Source organism: Scyliorhinus torazame, chromosome 15, assembly GCF_047496885.1.
Source record: "Scyliorhinus torazame isolate Kashiwa2021f chromosome 15, sScyTor2.1, whole genome shotgun sequence".
Taxonomy (NCBI): domain Eukaryota; kingdom Metazoa; phylum Chordata; class Chondrichthyes; order Carcharhiniformes; family Scyliorhinidae; genus Scyliorhinus; species Scyliorhinus torazame.
In genome coordinates this window covers 144466822-144484897 of record NC_092721.1, presented here as the reverse complement: position 1 = coordinate 144484897, position 18076 = coordinate 144466822, and the positions used below count along the sequence as shown (strand labels likewise).

At 50.1% G+C, this 18076-nt stretch overlaps 1 protein-coding gene across 4 annotated transcripts in view; it reads right to left on the bottom strand.

Moving 5' to 3' along the window:
- Positions 1-18076, bottom strand: part of sgcg (sarcoglycan, gamma) — a 1082174-nt gene that overhangs the window by 560081 nt on the left and 504017 nt on the right. The gene's annotated exons all lie outside the window — the stretch shown is intronic.

Below are 18076 nucleotides of genomic sequence, written 5' to 3'. Positions count from 1 at the left end.
AGTCATATCCTGACACCATGCAGACCTGTGATGCCGACGACCGGGAACCCTTCCGCGTTGCAGTAATCAACAAGAACCGGATGTCCTCAAGTCGGAACCACTAGCTGATGCCAGTGCACAGCATTGATCCGGGCGATGAGTGGTGTGCCACCCTAACGGTCAACCGATCACCCATCACATTTTGTTTGGACACTGGTGCCTCCGCCAATCTCCTTGCATGGTCAGCCTTCCAGACCTTGAAGGTTAAACCACCGATTCTGCCATCCCACTGTCAGCTGGTTGACTATAACGGAAACGTTATCCCGGCCACGGGGTCCTGCCAGCTCGAGGTTACACACAACTCACAGAAAGCCACATTGTCTTTTGAAATAGTTGGATCCTCGAAGGACTCTCTGTTAGGCGCACAGGCGTGCAAAATCCTCCACCTCGTTCAGCGGGTACACACTCTGTCTCCAGAAGGCACGTCCGATTTCCCGGATGCAGACTTTAGGGCGCAGCTCCACTCACTCCTCGCGCACAACCAGGAGGTTTTCGAGGGCATGGGCACACTGCTCTACACATACAGAATACGGCTCAAACCGGACGCCAGCCCGGTCATTCATGCACCTCGCAGAGTCCCAGCACCACTCAAGGACCACCTCAAGCAGCAGCTGCAGGACCTGCAGGACCAAGGAGTGCTTTCCCGGGTCACGGAGCCAACGCCATGGGTCAGCTCCATGGTGTGTGTCAAGAAGCTCTCCGGCGAGCTCCGGATCTGCATCAACCCAAAAGACCTGAACAACAACATTATGAGGGAATACTACCCCATACCCAAACGAGAAGAAATCACGAGCGAAATGGCTCGGGCAAAAATATTCACCATCCTCAAAGGGTTTTTGGCAGATTCAACTGGATCAGTCCAGCAGGAAGCTGTGCACTTTCAACACTCCATTTGGCAGATACTGCTACAATAGGATGCCGTTTGGCATCATCTAGGCCTCCGAGGTGTTCCATCGCATCATGGAACAGATGATGGAGGGCATCGAAGGGGTACGCGTTTACGTAGACGACGTTATCATCTGGTCCACCACACCACAGGAGCACATCAGTCGTCTCCAGCGTGTCTTTGCAAGAATACGAGATCAGGGCCTGCGCCTCAACTGAGCCAAGTGCTCTTTTGGCCAGACTGAGCTAAACCTTTTGGGGGACCACATATCCCGGTCAGGGGTGCGGCCGGATGCCGACAAAGTGGCAGCCATCGCAGCCACCGGCAGACAAAAAGGCAGTGTTGCGCTTTCTCGGGATGGTCAACTTCCTGGGGAAGTTTATTCCCAACCTTGCCTCCCACACAACGGCTCTTCGCCACCTGGTCAAGAAGACAACGGAATTCCAGGGGCTGCCCGCACACCAGAGTGAATGGGAGGAGCTCAAGGTCAAGCTCACCACCGCCCCGGTACTGGCGTTTTTCGATACCACTCGGGACACCAAGATCTCGACTGATGCCAGCCAGTCCGGTATTGGGGCGGTACTCCTGCAACGGAACGACACCGCATCATGGGCCCCGGTCGCCTATGCCTCGCGGGCCATGCCCCCCACAGAACAGCGCTATGCGCAGATTGAAAAGGAGTGCCTGGGTTTGTTGACCGGCATCGACAAATTCCACGATTATGTGTATGGTCTTCCGCAGTTCACTGTGGAGACCGACCATTGCCCCCTGGTCGGCATCATTCAGAAGGACCTCAACGATATGGCGCCTCCAGCGCATTCTGCTCAAGCTCCGGAGGTATGACTTCCAACTTGTCTACACCCCGGGAAAGGACCTCATCATCGCGGATGCTCTGTCCAGAGCAGTGAACACACCGCCCGAATCGGAGGGGTTCGTTTGTCAGCTCGACGCACAAGTAGCCTTCACATCAATCTGCCGGCTACTGACGCACATCTGGCCCACATTCGCCGTGAGACTGCGGCTGACCCCCTTCTACAGCGTGTAATGCGCCACATGACGGAAGGGTGGCTCAAGGGGCAGTGCCCACAATTCTACAATGTCCAGGACGACTTGGCCGTCATTGATGGTGTCCTCCTGAAGTTGTACCGGATTGTGATCCCACACAGCATGCACTGGCTTGTCCTCGAACAATTGCACGAAGGCCATCTCGGAGTTGAAAAGTGCAGGTGGAGGGCCCGAGAAACGGTGTATTGGCCGGGCATCAGCGACGACATCGCCAACATGGTGCTCAATTGCCCCACCTGCCAAAGGTTTCAACTGGCGCAATCCCCTGAGACACTTCAGCGCCATGAGTTGGTCACGTCCCCCTGGGCGAAGGTGGGCATGGACCTCTTTCATGCGCTCGGCAGGGACTACGTCATTCTGATTGACTATTTTTCAAATTATCCGGAGGTCATACGCCTGCACGACTTGACATCATCAGCTGCCATCCGGGCATGCAAAGAAACCTTCGCTCGCCATGGAATTCCGCTCACCGTCATGTCTGACAACGGGCCTTGTTTTGCGAGCCAAGAATGGTCGTCTTTTGTCACTTCATACAACTTTACACACGTGACGTCCAGTCCTTTACATCCCCAGTCAAATGGCAAGGCGGAAAAGGGCATCCACATCGTGAAGTGGCTCCTCTGCAAGGCTGCTGATGCCAGATCGGACTTCTGTTTAGCCCTGCTGGCCTATCGCTCGGCCCCACTGTCCACGGGCCTCTCGCCAGCCCAGCTGTTGATGGGTCGCACCCTCTGGACCACTGTGCCATCCATTCATGTTCTGAACCTGACCATGCTCCAGTACTGCGGAGGATGCAACAACAGCGTGCTCAGCAGAAGGTGGCACATGACGCTCGGGCAACTGATCTTCCTGCCCTGGCGCCTGGAGACAACATCCGCATACACCTACCGGAGGGTGGCTGGTCGTCAACCGCAGAGGTTCTCCGCCGCGTGGCTCCCCACTCGTTCCTGGTTCACATGCCTGATGGCTCCATTCACCGACGTAATTGGCGGGCCCTTCGGCTGCTTCCGCGCTCGCTACGTGATTATGCACCGGTGCCACGCCCTCCTGTTGTCCCTGATGTCGACTTTGTTGAGCTTCCTGCCACTCTGCCTATTCTTCTCTCGCCCGTGGCCAGGCCCATTCCTCAGCCGGTGGATCCTGACCCACCCTTGAGGCGGTCAACCCGAATTCGTCGCCCACCTAATAGACTGGACTTAGGAGCCTGTTTGCACATTGGACTCACTGAATTGTTTTGCAATACTGTTAACGTGTTTCTTTCTTGTCGTTCCAGAAGTTCTCTTTCGATATTTGCTGATTGCACTTGTTTTGTTTGTGGTACAACCTCGTTGCTCTGTTGCACCTGACACCTTTCTCTGTATATAGTTTAGCCTCATGTACATGTTGTAAATATTGCACACACATACGCAGATGCACTCAGTACACACTAATATTTATTAGCATGTAGGCACATATCCTTGTGAAAAGGGGGATGTCATGATATCCACATTAGCATATCATGGTGCAATCACACACACACTGATGGACAGGTAGTTGGACCAACCAACACACACACAACATCGCAGCCAATCACCAGTGAGAGCACATGCACTATAAAACAGGGAACACCACAGTTCCCGCTCATTCTACCAGGAGATAGCACAGAGCTCACAGCGTGCCACTCAGACATAGACCATGTGCTGAGTGCCTCACCAAGATAGTGAAAGGGCTGGGTCCACAGGTTAGCTGGTGAAGCACAAACCTCAGCCAGCAGTTATTAGTTATAATTGTACAAGACAATAAAACAGAGTTGTACCATCTACAACCGTGTTGGTTCATTTGTGTATCGGAACAACCAACACGACAGTATTGGATCAACATAAATATGCAAAAAAAGGTTCCTTGTGTCAGTAGCACAGAAGTTTAACCAGTGATCCTTAAAGATACAATTGCAGATCATAAAGAAATGGTATAAGGACATTTTTTATTTTATTTCCTCTCCTGTGGAGATGCCTCTGTTATTAAAATGAGGCCCTACTTGGGTGAACCTCTGGTCTTCGGTTTCTGGAGCGGGCTTTGTGGCATGTCATCTAATTAAGCCCAGAGATAGGTCTAAATGAATTTCCACACCAATGACTACAGTGTGAGAACATTCATTTATCCGTGTGAAATCATTTTGCTTTCTTTGTCCATTCAGGAGCTTGGATATGATTTTGCCTTTGCATTTCCCAATGAGACTTTCTTAAAAGAAAAGGGTAAGAGGTGATCCAATGTTTAACTTCGGCGTATCGACCAAGGAGATCCCAGCTTTGTGCTATGCTAACTGATGGCAGCTAAGGCATTGGTCTGTAACACCAACAACTTATTAAAACGGCAGCTTGCCTCAGTTGTACAACCCTATGAGTTACGAGGCTATGGGTTCACTGCCCTATCAGGATTTAAATATGTCATGTAGGTTGACACTTAATTCCAGTTCTGAGGAAATGCTGTACTGTCAAAAAGGCTATCTTGAAAAAAATACCCTGGGGGAGAAATCTATTCCAATCATATTACTGAAGAATGCCTTGGAGGCCATGCAGGGCTGGCCAGTAGTACTCTGAGCCCTGATGAATCAATGTACATAGCATGCTTTGAAAACTAATTTCTCTCCCCTGTCCGTTTGCCAAAGTTGATGTAGAAGATTTCAGTTAAGCTGCTGTCAAATGGCAATACTAAACACAGATGAACTAATCTTTTATATTACCTGCAGGTTGCGGAACCTTGGGCGGGATTTTCTCAACACGGTGCCGGGCCGGAGAATCGCCGCGACCGGCATGAATCGCGCCATACCGCCCCACCGCTGGGACGCGATTCTCCACAGCTGAGAATCGGCGCCATTTGCGCTGCCGTGGGCGGCGCGGCGCTGGTCGGGGGCCGCTCTACGCGTCTGCCCCAGGGCTGATTCTCAGCCCGGGGTGTGCCGAGCAGCCGTAACAAAAAACCCAAATCCCACCTGCGCCGTCCACATGTGGTCTTACCTGGCGGGACCTTGGGGTGGAAGAGTCCGGGGCGGCCTGTGGGGGGGCGGGGGGGGGGGTGGGGGGTTCCGACCCCGGTGGGGGCCTCCGCTGTGGCCTGGCCCGCCATCAGGGCCCAACGATCGGCGGGCCGGCCTCTCGGGCTGGGGGCCTTCTTTCTTCCGCGCCGGCCCCTGTAGCCCTACGCCATGTTGCGTCGGGGCTGGTGCAGAGAAGGGAGCCACTGCGCATGTGTGCATTGGCACCGTTCCCACTGCGCATGCATGTGTTGGTGCCGGTGCCACTGCGCATGCACGGACCCCGCAGTGCCCAGTTGACGCCAGGATCAGCAGCTGGAGCGGCGAGGGTCGCTCCATTGCCGTGCTGGACCCCTGTAGGGGCCAGAATTGCTGATCTTGAGGCCATTTTGACACCGCCGAGAAACATGACAGCGTTTACGGCGGTGTCAGCACTTAGCCTCAGGATCAGAGAATCCCGCCCCTTATTTTGCATAAATTGGCGGTTATGTTTCTGTATGGAATAAAGTCAACCGCATTTTTAAAGTAATTCAGTGGCTGGGAGAAAACCTGGGAGATCCTGAGGTTACACCAGGCTCTTGAAAAAATGTAGATTCTTTCTTAGTGCTCTGGCATTCTGTTAGTTTCAAAGTATTTTGAAGGGAAGCATGAGGGAAAACATGCATCTGGAAGATGGCAGGCCAGACTATGGTACTTTTGAAAGCAGGAAGGAAAGTGATCAAGTTTGGAGGAATTCCAGCGGTTAAGGACAATGGTTGAATGAGTGGTCACCCATGGTCCTTCAAAGATACACAACCTACAAGTTCCTGCACAGGTCACACAAAACTTAGTCCCACTAAGTTACCACGTGTGCTCGGCCGTGCAAAAAAACTTAAAGGGTGTACACACTTAAACAAATCACCTGAGCTAGATTGCTGGCTACAATTGGAATATTAGGGAGTAAAAATAAACCCATGTCAGAAGAGCAAAGGGTATATATGAAATGGACTACTGGAAGTCACCCTGGAGGATGGGAAAGGTGAGCCCTTTGCATGACTTGAATGCGAGGGCGAGGCTTTTTACAAAACTATTTTACGGGATGTGGGTGTCGCTGGTTAGGCCAGCAGTTATTGTCCATCCCTAGTTACCCTTGAGAAAGTAGTGGTGAGTTGCCTTCTTGAACCGTTGCAGTCCTTGAGGTGTAGGTATACCCACTGTGCTGTTAGGGAGGGAGTTCCAGGATGTTGCCCCAGCAATAGTGAAGGAACGGTGATATATTTCCAAGTCAGGGTGGTGAGTGCTTGGAGGAGGACCTCTAGTTGATGGGGTTATTGAAGTATGGGAACCAATGCAGTTTGGCAAGAAGAGGAGCAAAAGTTCCTCTCAGCTTGTGCTGACTGCCATCTAGTATCTGGACATTGGGTGATCGAAGACCAATCAAACTCAGCTGCATGTACATACACTCTTAATGTTTCAGATAGGTCAGGAATTACTACTCCCAATAAAAGATTGCTCAGTGTCTCTCGCTTCTCCCCAGCACTGATTAGTGTTTCCAGATTCAGAAATACTACCTTTAGTAGCTTCTGTAAATTTGACATAGGGACATCAGTGAGGAGGATGTAGAAGAACAAATCTGCAGCGAAATTACAGAGAGATGCAAATATTATCTAGTAGTTACAACGGCGTACTTTAATTACCCAAATGTAGACTGGGACAGTGTTAGTGTAAAGGGTTGAGATGAGCAAAAGTTCTTAGATTGTGTTCAAGAAAGTTTTCTACAGCAGTATGTGCCCAGTCCACCAAGAAAGGATGCACTGTTGGACTTGATTCTTGAGGTGGGCCAGGTCGATCAAGTGCAGGATCATTTAAGAGACAGTGATCATTGTAAGGTTTAGTATGGTGATATAGAAGGAAAATAGGCAATCCAAAGTAAAAATAATTAACTGGGGGAGAGCCGACTTCAATGCAGCAAGAATGGAGCTGGGACGGCTGGACTGGATTAAAACGTTGCCGGGAGAAACCTAGCTGAACAATGGGATGCCCTTAAAAACGTGGTTGTCTGGGTGCAGTCATAGTATGTTCCCTTAAAAAACCAAATCCAGTGATCTCTGGATGATAAAAGGAGATGGAAATTAAGGTAAGGAAGAAAAAGTGTACTTATGACAGGTGTCAGGTAGAAAATACAATTGAGGGACTTTCAGTGACGGGGATGTGCTGAGCGGACACACAGAAGGTGGCTCTCCTCCCAGGAAATCAAATTTAGGCACTTTTACTGAAAAAAGCCCACTAGAACCAAGACAAAAAGCATCCCCTAATCACCCGACAAACGACATATATACTGAAATGACAGGCAACAGCTGCACCAGAGAGGTAACGAGAGGTAACAGGAATCTGGAGAAACCGGCGAGTGAGATGGTGAACTCACGAGGTGAAGAAGCCCCGGCCGCACCTAGACGAGAGGGGCCAACAAGCCATGCTCGGAATACCCCCTCGCCAGAGGGCATATGGAAGAGATTCCTCACCAGAGAGCTAAAGGAGCTCAAAGAGCACATAAGACTCAGAATCCAGGCAGCGGTCAAGGTGGAGGTAATGGAAGCGCTAGCCTCCATGCAGGTGGCCCCCGACAAAGCAGAGAGACAACTAGAGGCCCAATGGAGCACAATTAAGGAGCTGGATTAAGCTTCCATGGTCCAGAATGAATGGATCATCGCCCTAGAGATCAGAGAAAGCGAGGTTGGTGGTGGCCCAAGGTCACCTTAAGGGGAAGGTAGAAGAGAGAAACGCTCGAGGCGCCAGAAACTAACAGTGGGACTGCTGGAGGGAACCAAAGGCAGGAACCCCACGGACTACATGGCCCAGATGCTGGGAAGCCTGGTGGGAAGGGACAGCTTCACCAACCCCCCAGAGATAGACAGGGCTCGCCGATCACTTTGGGCAGAACCTAGGGCTGGGAACAGCTGAGGACAATAATTGCGACTGGGAGGGGCACCTGATGTGAATTTGCCAGGACATTGGGGCAGTCCGAGCCAAGTCAGCACGGCAGCATTGTGGATAGCACAATTGCTTCACAGCTCCAGGGTCCCAGGTTCGATTCTGGCTTGGGTCACTGTCTGTGCGGAGTCTGCACATCCTCCCCGTGTGTGTGTGGGTTTCCTCCGGGTGCTCCGGTTTCCTCCCACAGTCCAAAGATGTGCAGGTTAGGTGGATTGGCCATGATAAATTGCCCCCTAGTGTCCAAAATTGCCCTTAGTGTTGGGTGGGGTTACTGAGTTATGGGGATAGGGTGGTGGTGTTGACCTTGGGTTGGGTGCACTTTCCAAGAGCCGGTGCAGACTCGATGTGCCGAATGGCCTCCTTCTGCACTGTAAATTCTATGAAACAAGTGTCGGGCCAAATTCAACAGAGCAAAGGTGGCCCTGTTCAAACGTGAGGTGAAGTTTGGGATGCTGTACCCAGTCAAGCTATAGGTAACTTTCCAGGGCAAGGAGCACTAGTTTACGGCCTCTGCGGACGTGGACGGGTTCATCAAACAGGATGGGCTGGGAAGGCAGCAGCAGAAACAGAGGTGGAACTGTCACCCTGAGAGACTGAGAGGCTAAAAGACAACTTGCATGAGATTGTATCACTTCGTTCTGAAGCTGAAAACTAAGACATAGAAAGGCGTGAGCAAGGGCAGAAGGGTGCAGGAAAAAGAGAGAAAGAGGAAGAGGGGAAAGGAAAGAAAAACAACGGGCGAAGGAGAAGCTCAGACCAGCCCCAGGAGGGGGGTCACCACACTAGCACGAAAGCTAGAACCAGGAGGTATGAGTGAGGGGTGTGCCACGGCACATCTCCCGCGGGAGAAAGAGCGCCTGGCGACGGGGAGGGGTAAACATCACTAGCGGGGGATAGGCAATGGGCTAGAGAAGGGAGTGGAGAGATGGAGGGGGGAACAATGGCAGTGGTGAGCAAGAGGGGGGAAAAGGTGCAGAACCATGGCTGGGGGGGGTGGCGGGGGTGGCTACAACAGGCCCATACATGGCAACAGGGAGCAAGATGGCACCGCAAGCAGCCACTTTGGAGGGTCCCGAAACAAAGGGAAATCTCGAAGTACAGGAGCTCACCCACATGGCGTACACACAGTCGGTGGTTATATTGGGTGGCCTCTGGACAAAGGGAAACTCCAGATTGCAGGGGTCCGGCCTCATGGTGAGTATGGTGACTGTGGCCATTTTGGATAGCCCCCTAACAAAGCGAAACCCCTGAGTGCAGGGGCACATCCACAAGGTAAGTATGGTTGACCCCGCAGGATGGGAGGGACAGAAACCCTCCATCAGAAGCCATATGGAATGTCAGGGGACTTAACCGCCCAGTGAAAAAATCCAGAATCTTCACCCATGTGAAAAGTATGGAAGCTGACATATCTTTCCTCCAAGAGACACACCTGAGGGAGAAGGACCGACTGTGAGTAAGAAAGAGTTGGGTGAGACAGATGTATCATTCTTGCAACGAGACGAGAGCTAGGGGGGTAGACATACTGCTCAGTAAGATGACAGTGTTTAGTGACAAGTGACAAGTCGGTTACGGATCCAAGGGGACGGAACGTTATGGTCAGTGGAGTCCTCGAAGGATGGGTAGTTCTGGTTAACGTGTCTGCTCCGAACTGGGACAACACGGAATTTATAAAGAAGACCATGGCGGAAATCCCTGACACTGACACACGCCGACTCATCACGGGAGGTGAGGGGCGGGGAGGGGGGGGACGACGACTTTAACTGTGCTCAGGACCCACAGATAGATAGATTGAACCCCAAAACAGGAAAGATCTCTAACACGGAGTAAAGAACTCAGCACATTTATGGAACGGATGGGGGCAGTGGAGCCATGGAAGTTCACACACCCATGGGCGAAGGAGTTCTCCTTCGTCTCCCAAGTACATAAGGTATATACTCGCATAGACTTCTTTGTGGTGGGGAAAACGGTGCTGCCAGGGATAGAAAGAGCACATTACTCCGCGATCGTAATCTCCTACTGTGTGAGGTTGGAGGCGGGCCAGGCCCAACATCACCCATGGAGGTTGTACGTGGCTCTCCTTGCCAACAAGGTTTTTTTGCGAGAAAATATCTCAAGCCATAGCCGGGTATATTACCAATAACTAGAATTCACCCTCCACGTTCTGGGAGGTGCTGAAGCTGTGATCAGGGGTCAGATTATTGCCTGTAAAGCACATAGAGATAGGGAAGAGAGGGCGGCTAGGCAACAATTGGTTGACTCCATACTAGAGGTAGACTGACGATAAACCACAGCCCTGACTGTAGAGCTTCTGGCAGAGTGTAAAAAGCCACAAATGGACTTTGACCTGCTCTCCATGAGGAAAACAGTGCACCAACTCCGCCAAACACGGGGGACACTCTACGAACACAGAGACAAAGCCAGCCACCTGCTGGCTCACCAGCTGAGGAAGCAGGCAGCCACAAGAGAAATTAGCCCAGATTAGCGACAATAACGGCAGACTTGTAGCAGAGCTGGAAAAGATCAATGAAGCATTTGACCCTGCAGACCTCCGAGCCCCCCCCGAGGAGCCCCCCCCTTGAGGATGAAGCAGTTCCTCGATGGACTGGATATGTCAGGGATGTGGAAGGATAGGAAATGGGGGCTGGAAGCACTATTAGAACTGGGAGAAACCATGGAGAATATTAACTCAACTCCGGAAGCACCGGGACCAGGTGGATTCCCGGCAGACGTCTATAAAGAATTCACGAAGCCACTGGTCCCGCACCTGCGGGAGACGTTGACACACTCGCTGGCGAGGGACACACTGCCACCAATGCAAGCACAAGCCTCAATCTCGCTGAAACCCAGGAAAGACAAAGACCAACAGAATGTGGGTCCTACCGACCCATCTCGCTGCTCAATCTAGGCACGAAAATACTGGCCAAAATCCTCGCAGGCGACTGGAGAACCGCTTACCAGAGGTGGTCACAGAGGACCAGATGGACCTTTTAAGGGCTGTTATCTAACATTGACCATTAGGTGCCTGCTAAACGTGATAATGACCCAATCCAGGGAGAGAACTTCAGAGGTGACCATCTCACTGGACACAGAAAAGGCCTTTGACAGAATCGAATGGAAATACCTTATAGAGGTATAAGAGCAGTTTAGGTATGGGTGAAAAACGTGTACAGCGCTCACACAGCCAGCTTGCGGGCTAACATCACCAGCTTTAAATACTCCCAACTGCACAGGGGCAAGGACAAGGATGCCCGCTGTCCCCACTTCTATTCACCCTGGCAAGCGAGCCACAAGAGATCGCACTCAGAGCGGCAAAAAACTGGAAGGGGATCTGGAGGGGAGTCAGAGAGCACAGAGTGTCACTCTATGCGGATGACCTGCTCCTCTACATCGCAGACCCCCAAAGCAGCATGGAAGGGATCATGGTGCTCCTGAAAGAGTTTGGAGCCTTCTCTCGGGCTACTAACTCAACCTGAACAAAAGTGAAATCTTCCCAACGAACCCGCAAGGGAGAGGGACAGAGCTAGAGGGACTACCGTTCAAACGAGACCAAAACAAAATCCGCTATCTGGGGATCCAAATTGCCCACGACTGGACATGGGTCCACAAATGAAATTTGATCAGTCTGGTGGAGGAAGTAAAGACGAATGTGCACAGGTGGGACACACTTCCACTCTCCCTGGCAGAGAGGGTGCAGACGATCAAGATGAAAGTATTGCCTAGGTTCCTCTTCCTGTTCAGATCCAAACCGATCTACATCCCCAAGGCCTTCTTTATCACAATGGAAAAAATGATTCTGGCATATGTGTGTGTGTGTGTGGGGGGGGGGGGGGGGGCTGGTGGTATCCAATATCCAAGGGTCCCCAAAAATGTCTTGCAGAGAACAAGAAGCAGGGGAGGCCTGGCCCTACAAAACCTGCAATATTATCCCTGGGCAGCCATGGCAGAAAGAGTGAGGGGATGGGTAAAGGAACCAGAAACAGAATGGGTAAGAATGGAGGAGAGTTCCTGCTCCCATCCCCACCAGCCAAGCACTTAACAAGCCCAGTGGTAATTGCCACGCTCCGGACTTGGAACCAACTAAGAAAACACTTCGGTCTGACCAAAATATCCACTATGGCCCCCATCTGTAACAATCACAGGTTTGCACCAGCCACAATCGACTCCACCTTCAAAAAGTGGAGACAGGGCATGGGTGGGGGGGGGGACACTGACAGTTAATGACTTCCACATGGACAATAGACAATAGACTGACAACGCTAAAATAGCAGATGGAGAGGCTGCAACTGACCAGGGGGAATGAGTTACGACACATGCATGTCGAAAACTTCCCCCATAGGGAAACAATGACATACCCATGGACACTTGGACACCCTTTATTCTAGGAACTGTTGGATGGGGTTGACTTGGGGGGGGGGGGACTGCGGGGATCTATATGGGCGACTGTTGGGAAAGGCACGCTCCCCACTGGACGAGCCAAGGGAAAAATGGGAGGAAGAGCTCGGGACTAAAATAGGATGAGGACTCTGGAGCGATCCTGAACAGGGTCAACTCCATCTCCACATGTGGAGTGCTAAGCCTTATGCAGCTAAAGGTGTTACACAGAGTGCACCTAACCAGAACCCGAATGAGGAGGTTCTTCTCGGAGATGGAGGATAAATGTGAACGGTGCTGGAGAGACCCGGTCAACCACACCCACATGTTCTGGGCATGCCCCAGAGTTGTCAGGTTCTGAACAACCTTCTTTGAGGCAATGTCTAAGGTTGTGGGGGTGAGGGTAGAGTCATGTCCAAAAGTGGTGGTCTTCAGGGTACCAGCCAGCCATATCTCTTCATGGGGAGGGAGGCCGATGCCCTAACCTTTGCCTCCCTAATTGCCCACTGAAGAATACTGCTGTGTTGTCGATCAGCAGCACCACCCAAAGCTGCAGACTGCCTGGCTGACTTGTCGGAATTTCCCTAACTGGGAAGAATCAAATTCGCCATCTGGGGGTGAGAAGAGGGATTCCACAAGACGTGGAAGCCATTCACCAACCTGTTTCAGGACCTGCTTGTAGCCAACAGCCAATAGAGCAGAGGGGAGAGGAGACCCACAGAAGGACCACAAACACTAACAAAAGGGAAGAGGGGAGGAAGGAGAAAATAAGGTGGCATATCCGACGACCACACCCTATACGACCTTGCTATGTATGAAAATGAAAAAACAATAAAAAACATTTTTAAAAAAGAAAATATAATTGAGAACCAAGAGAAATACAGAGGGTTCAGATGGGAAGTCTAAAAGCACATCAGAGAAACAATGAGGGATTTGAGAAAAGACTAGCAGCCAACATGGAGGGAAATCTCAAAGTCTTCCATTGGCATCTAAATAAAATGTCACCACAGTCACAGAGAACCATAGGCTGCTATCCCGTTTGAGAGCTGACCTGTCGTGATTTAACCTGAGGGTAACCACACCTCAAGCAAAGAGCAAAGCTGAGAAGTCAGGACCTTCATTAATAACCTCAGCCAGTATAGGAATTTAACCCATACTGTTACTATGCTGTTGGCACAAACCAGTTGTCCAGCCAACTGAGATAGCCATCTCCCGGCATCTAAATAGTAAAAGAGTGATAAAAGAAACAGGCTCGGTTAGGGACCAAAAAGGGAATTTACACATCGAGGCAGGCATGAATACTTTGCATCTGTCTTTATCAAGGAGGCAATGCTACACAGGCCATAGAGATAGATGCAGAAACTGTCTGTAGAAGGGTTAAAAATTGATAAGGAGAAAGTATTGAATAGACTGACAGGAATTCACTCCCCAATTTGCGTTGAAGTAACCTCCTGCACATTCTATACGCTAGGGCTTTCATTGTTTTGAGCCCCTTGTATCTTTTATATTTGTTCAGGGGGTGTGGGCATCGCTGGCTCGGCCAACGTTTATTGCCCATCCCTAAATACCCTTGACCTGAGTGAATTGCTAGACCGTTTCAGAGGGCAGCCCACATTTCAGAGAAGCCCACATTGCTGTAGGTCTGCAGTCACATGTAGGCCAAACCAGGTGAGGATGGCAGATTTGTTTCCCCAAAGGGCATTAATGAACCAATGCATTTTTACGACAATCAACAATGGTTTCATGGTCATCATTAGACTTGTAATTCCAAGTTTTTCAACTAAATTCAGATTTCACCACCTGTCATGGTTGGATTTGAACCGGGTCCCCAGAACATTACCCTAGGTCTCTGGATTACTAGTGCAGTGACAATGCCACTACGCCACTGCCTCCCCTGTATCCGCCATAAGCCTCCCTTTTTTTCCTTATCCAATCCTGTATATCATTTGATATCCAGGGTTCTCTTGCCTTGTTGGCACCACCTTCACCTTTGCGGGTGCATGTTGACCCACTCTCTCCATTTCCTTTTTGAGTGACTTATGATGGAGGCAGGGGAATAGCACTAAGTCATGATGCATTTTGCAGAGCTGGTTCAGACACGATGGGCCAAATGGCCTCATTCTGCACCATAACAACTCCATGATTCTGTGACTGTTTAGTACGAGTGGTTCATTCTTACTAAATTAGTGCCTTCAGTAAAGCAAAGCAAATGAAGAAAATTGGCAAGTGTTATAGAAAATGTCACTGACTTCTACAGAATTCAGGAGCTGAATTCTCCCCATTGGTAGGTGTGAAGTTGGGATGGGGGGTGGCCAGGGGGCATGTAAAGTACAGCAGGGGCCTTCCTGCTGTCTATGTGCCCACTCCTGACATGTTTGAAATTTGACAGAGGGTTGGGGGAAGCATCAGCAAGCCCACCTCCCCACTTAATGGCCACTTAAGGCCTTATCGTGCCACATTGCTATTTACCCATGGTGGAGGATTTCCATGCTATGAAAGAAACCCGGCAGCTTATGTCGGGCAAGGAACCGGTAGAAGCTCATTTGCAAGCTCTTTGGGCAGATCAGAGGCACCACTCCCCCCAAAGGTATACTGGTCTGCTTGGTGTTAAGCAGGGTATTCCTTGCACCTTGCCAAATTGGGTTTGCAAATTCCATAGTGGGAGGTTATTGGCTTTGTAGAAATTTGAAGTTGCAAGTCGCAGTAAGCATTCTCAAGGATTCATCATTCTATGTTTTATAACCACCTTTGCTATTTGAATCACCCAGTGTAGATGAGACATATTATGAAATCAAGGGACTGAATATTGTAACTAAAATACATTGGCACTTCGCAGAATAGAGACGGATTTTAAAAAATCACAGAGTAAGTTTTTCTCAGTAAATGTTGATTGTCCATTCCTAGCTCTAAAAGTGATACATGGACTGTAAAGTAACTCATTTTGGAAGTAAAAAGATAAACAGCTTAAATGGAAAAAGAATTACATATGGTGGAAAAAATTAAGAATCTAAATGTACAGATTCACACAGTATTAACGATTGCAAAGTGAACAGACTTCTTCCCTCACCCCATAAAATGCAAATTGAATCATTATTGGTTTTGTATTCAGAGGAATAGAATAGAAAAGTAAGAATGTTAGCTTGAATTCATACAAATAGATTGCTTATTCACATGTAGGGCGTCATTCTCCGACCCCCCGCCGGGTCGGAGAATGGCCGTTGGCCGCCGTGAATCCCGCCCCCGCCCCCGCCGAAGTCTCCGCTCCCGGAGATTGGGCGGGGGCGGGAATCCAGCCGCGCCGGTTGGCGGGACCCCCCGCTGGATTCTCCGGCCCGGATGGGCCGAAGTCCCGCCCAGAAACTGCCTGTCCCGCCGACGTAAATCAAACCTGGTATTTACCGGCGGGACCAGGCAGCGTGGGCGGGCTCCGGGGTCCTGGGGGGGGGCGCGGGGCGATCTGACCCCGGGGGGTGCCCCCACGGTGGCCTGGCCCGCGATCGGGGCCCACCGATCCGCGGGCGGGCCTGTGCCGTGGGGGCACTCTTTCCCTTCCGCCTCCGCTACGGCCTCCACCATGGCGGAGGCGGAAGAGACTCTCCCCACTGCGCATGCGCGGGAAACTTTCGGCGGCCGCTGACGCTCCCGCGCATGCGCGGGGAAACTGACAGCGGCCGCTGACGCTCCCGCGCATGCGCCGCATTTCCGCGCCAGCTGGCGGGGCAACAAACGCCATTTCCGCCAGCTGGCGGGGCGGAAATCCCTCCGGCGTCGGCCTAGCCCCTCAATGTTGGGGCTAGGCCGCCAAAGATGCGGAGACTTCCGCACCTTTTTGCCGGCGCGATGCCCGTCTGATTTGCGCCGGCTTTGGCGCCAGTCGGCGGGCATCCCGCCGTTGGGGGAGAATTTCGCCCGTATTGTGTACAGCTTTGGGAGACCTCATTATAGAAAGGATGTAAAAGCAATAAAACAGTTTTAGTGCAGGTTATAAGGATGGTATCAGAGATGGGGGAGGGGTGGTCAGAGTTCTTTTTATTGATGCTGGGAAAATTAAGTGTTTATCTGGCAGAAGTCTACAATATTATGATGGTTACAATGAGATAGGTTGCCCTATCATCTCATAATTCAGTAATAAAAGGATCAAAGCAAGACCAAGATTGCAAGAATTGACTTACTGCCAGTTTCCTAAGGCCTGTATGCTGTGATTTCTGAGTGAACTCTGATTTAGATTATGGTTGCTCGACCAGTGACAGGCAGAGAGGGAGCCTTGTTATTCCATGCATGTAAATGAATGGAGTCGGAAATGGCCAAGACTATCATCCCTTAAACAGTTGCAGGAATGAGGCTGGCAAGAAGTAAAAGCACTCTACCGAGCACTTTTTCGACTTCAGGTTGAGCATAATTACCCTTCCTTCTCTTTGCTGACAATCCTCACCCACCATCTGTAATTCTCTGTCATTCCCATTCGCCCATCCACCACCCCACCCTTATTATACAAATCAATTCATCGCACCTCTTTAATAAGGTGCTGCTGGCCATGCTGTATGGCGGAAATGTTCTTCCAAAATGATGGGCTGTCTATCAGTGCGTGGATCGCATGGACAGCTCATCGATTTAGTTTAAATAAGGCTGGCCCTTTAAAGCTGCGGACCACCAGTCAACAACATCAGGTAAGTGATGCAACAACAAAAGTAATTAAAGGGAAGGTCAGAAAAGAAATGTCACTTGGCTGATCAAAATGTAGAATTCCCTGTCGCAAACCTTTGTGGAGCAGAGACCACAAAATTATATTCGAAAACTAAACAGCCGGCTTGAAAAAGTTTTTTAAAAATTAAAAGATATGGGCAGTAAGTTGTAAAGCAAGATTGAACAAGATAGCTGAAGTAGACAGAAACTAAAATCTGTGAGAAACTATGCTAGTGTTCAACAACTTTGCTGAGAACTGGCTTTCCAACAATAAGTATCTGTTTGATAGATGGAATGGATTTTGAGTTCTTCCCTGATGATACAACTAACACAGACACACTTTGTCGCAGCTGTTTCGTTCAAATGACCCAACAAACGTTGTTTGGATGTATACAAAGCAATTGTCAAATTCGGAAATTGGTTCTTTATTAAGTGCTTTCAAGGATCTGGGATCTGAGTAAGTACCTCCTTTATTTGAAAAGAAAATCAGCTAGGCAAGGCCATAGCAGGTCCTTGAAAAGAGCTCAGCAAAGCCTTTGCAATCTATTTTATATAAGCAATAGTCTCATTAAGATAAATAAGATACCACAATAAGATTAATTGCCATGGCAGGTGCAATAGTTCCTGCCTAGTCCCAGAACTTGTTTATTTCAAATTGGTTCAGTCAAAAAAAAGGATTTTCTCAACTTGGGTACTGTTTATTGGACCCTGCCGTTCAGCTAGAAAACTGAATCCATAACTTGGAAGAAAAAATCGTTATCGCTGCTATAGACTTTTGGGGCTGGATTATCACTTGTTCGGGGCATCAGAATTCATAAATTCATACGAATTGAGGTCGCCTGCCAAGAGAAGCTCATGGAAGGGCTGGAAATCGGTGGCAAAGCAACTGAAGCAGGAAAAAGCTAAGATTTTCTTGCAAGTCCTGGAGAGCACTGCAATTATAGCCCCCAAAGGTGTTGTGGCATCTTTTGGCCTCAATCCAGTTTTTCACAGGATAGTTCTGCTGGGAAACATGTTGCTGTTTACTGCACAGGGTCAGTCGTAAT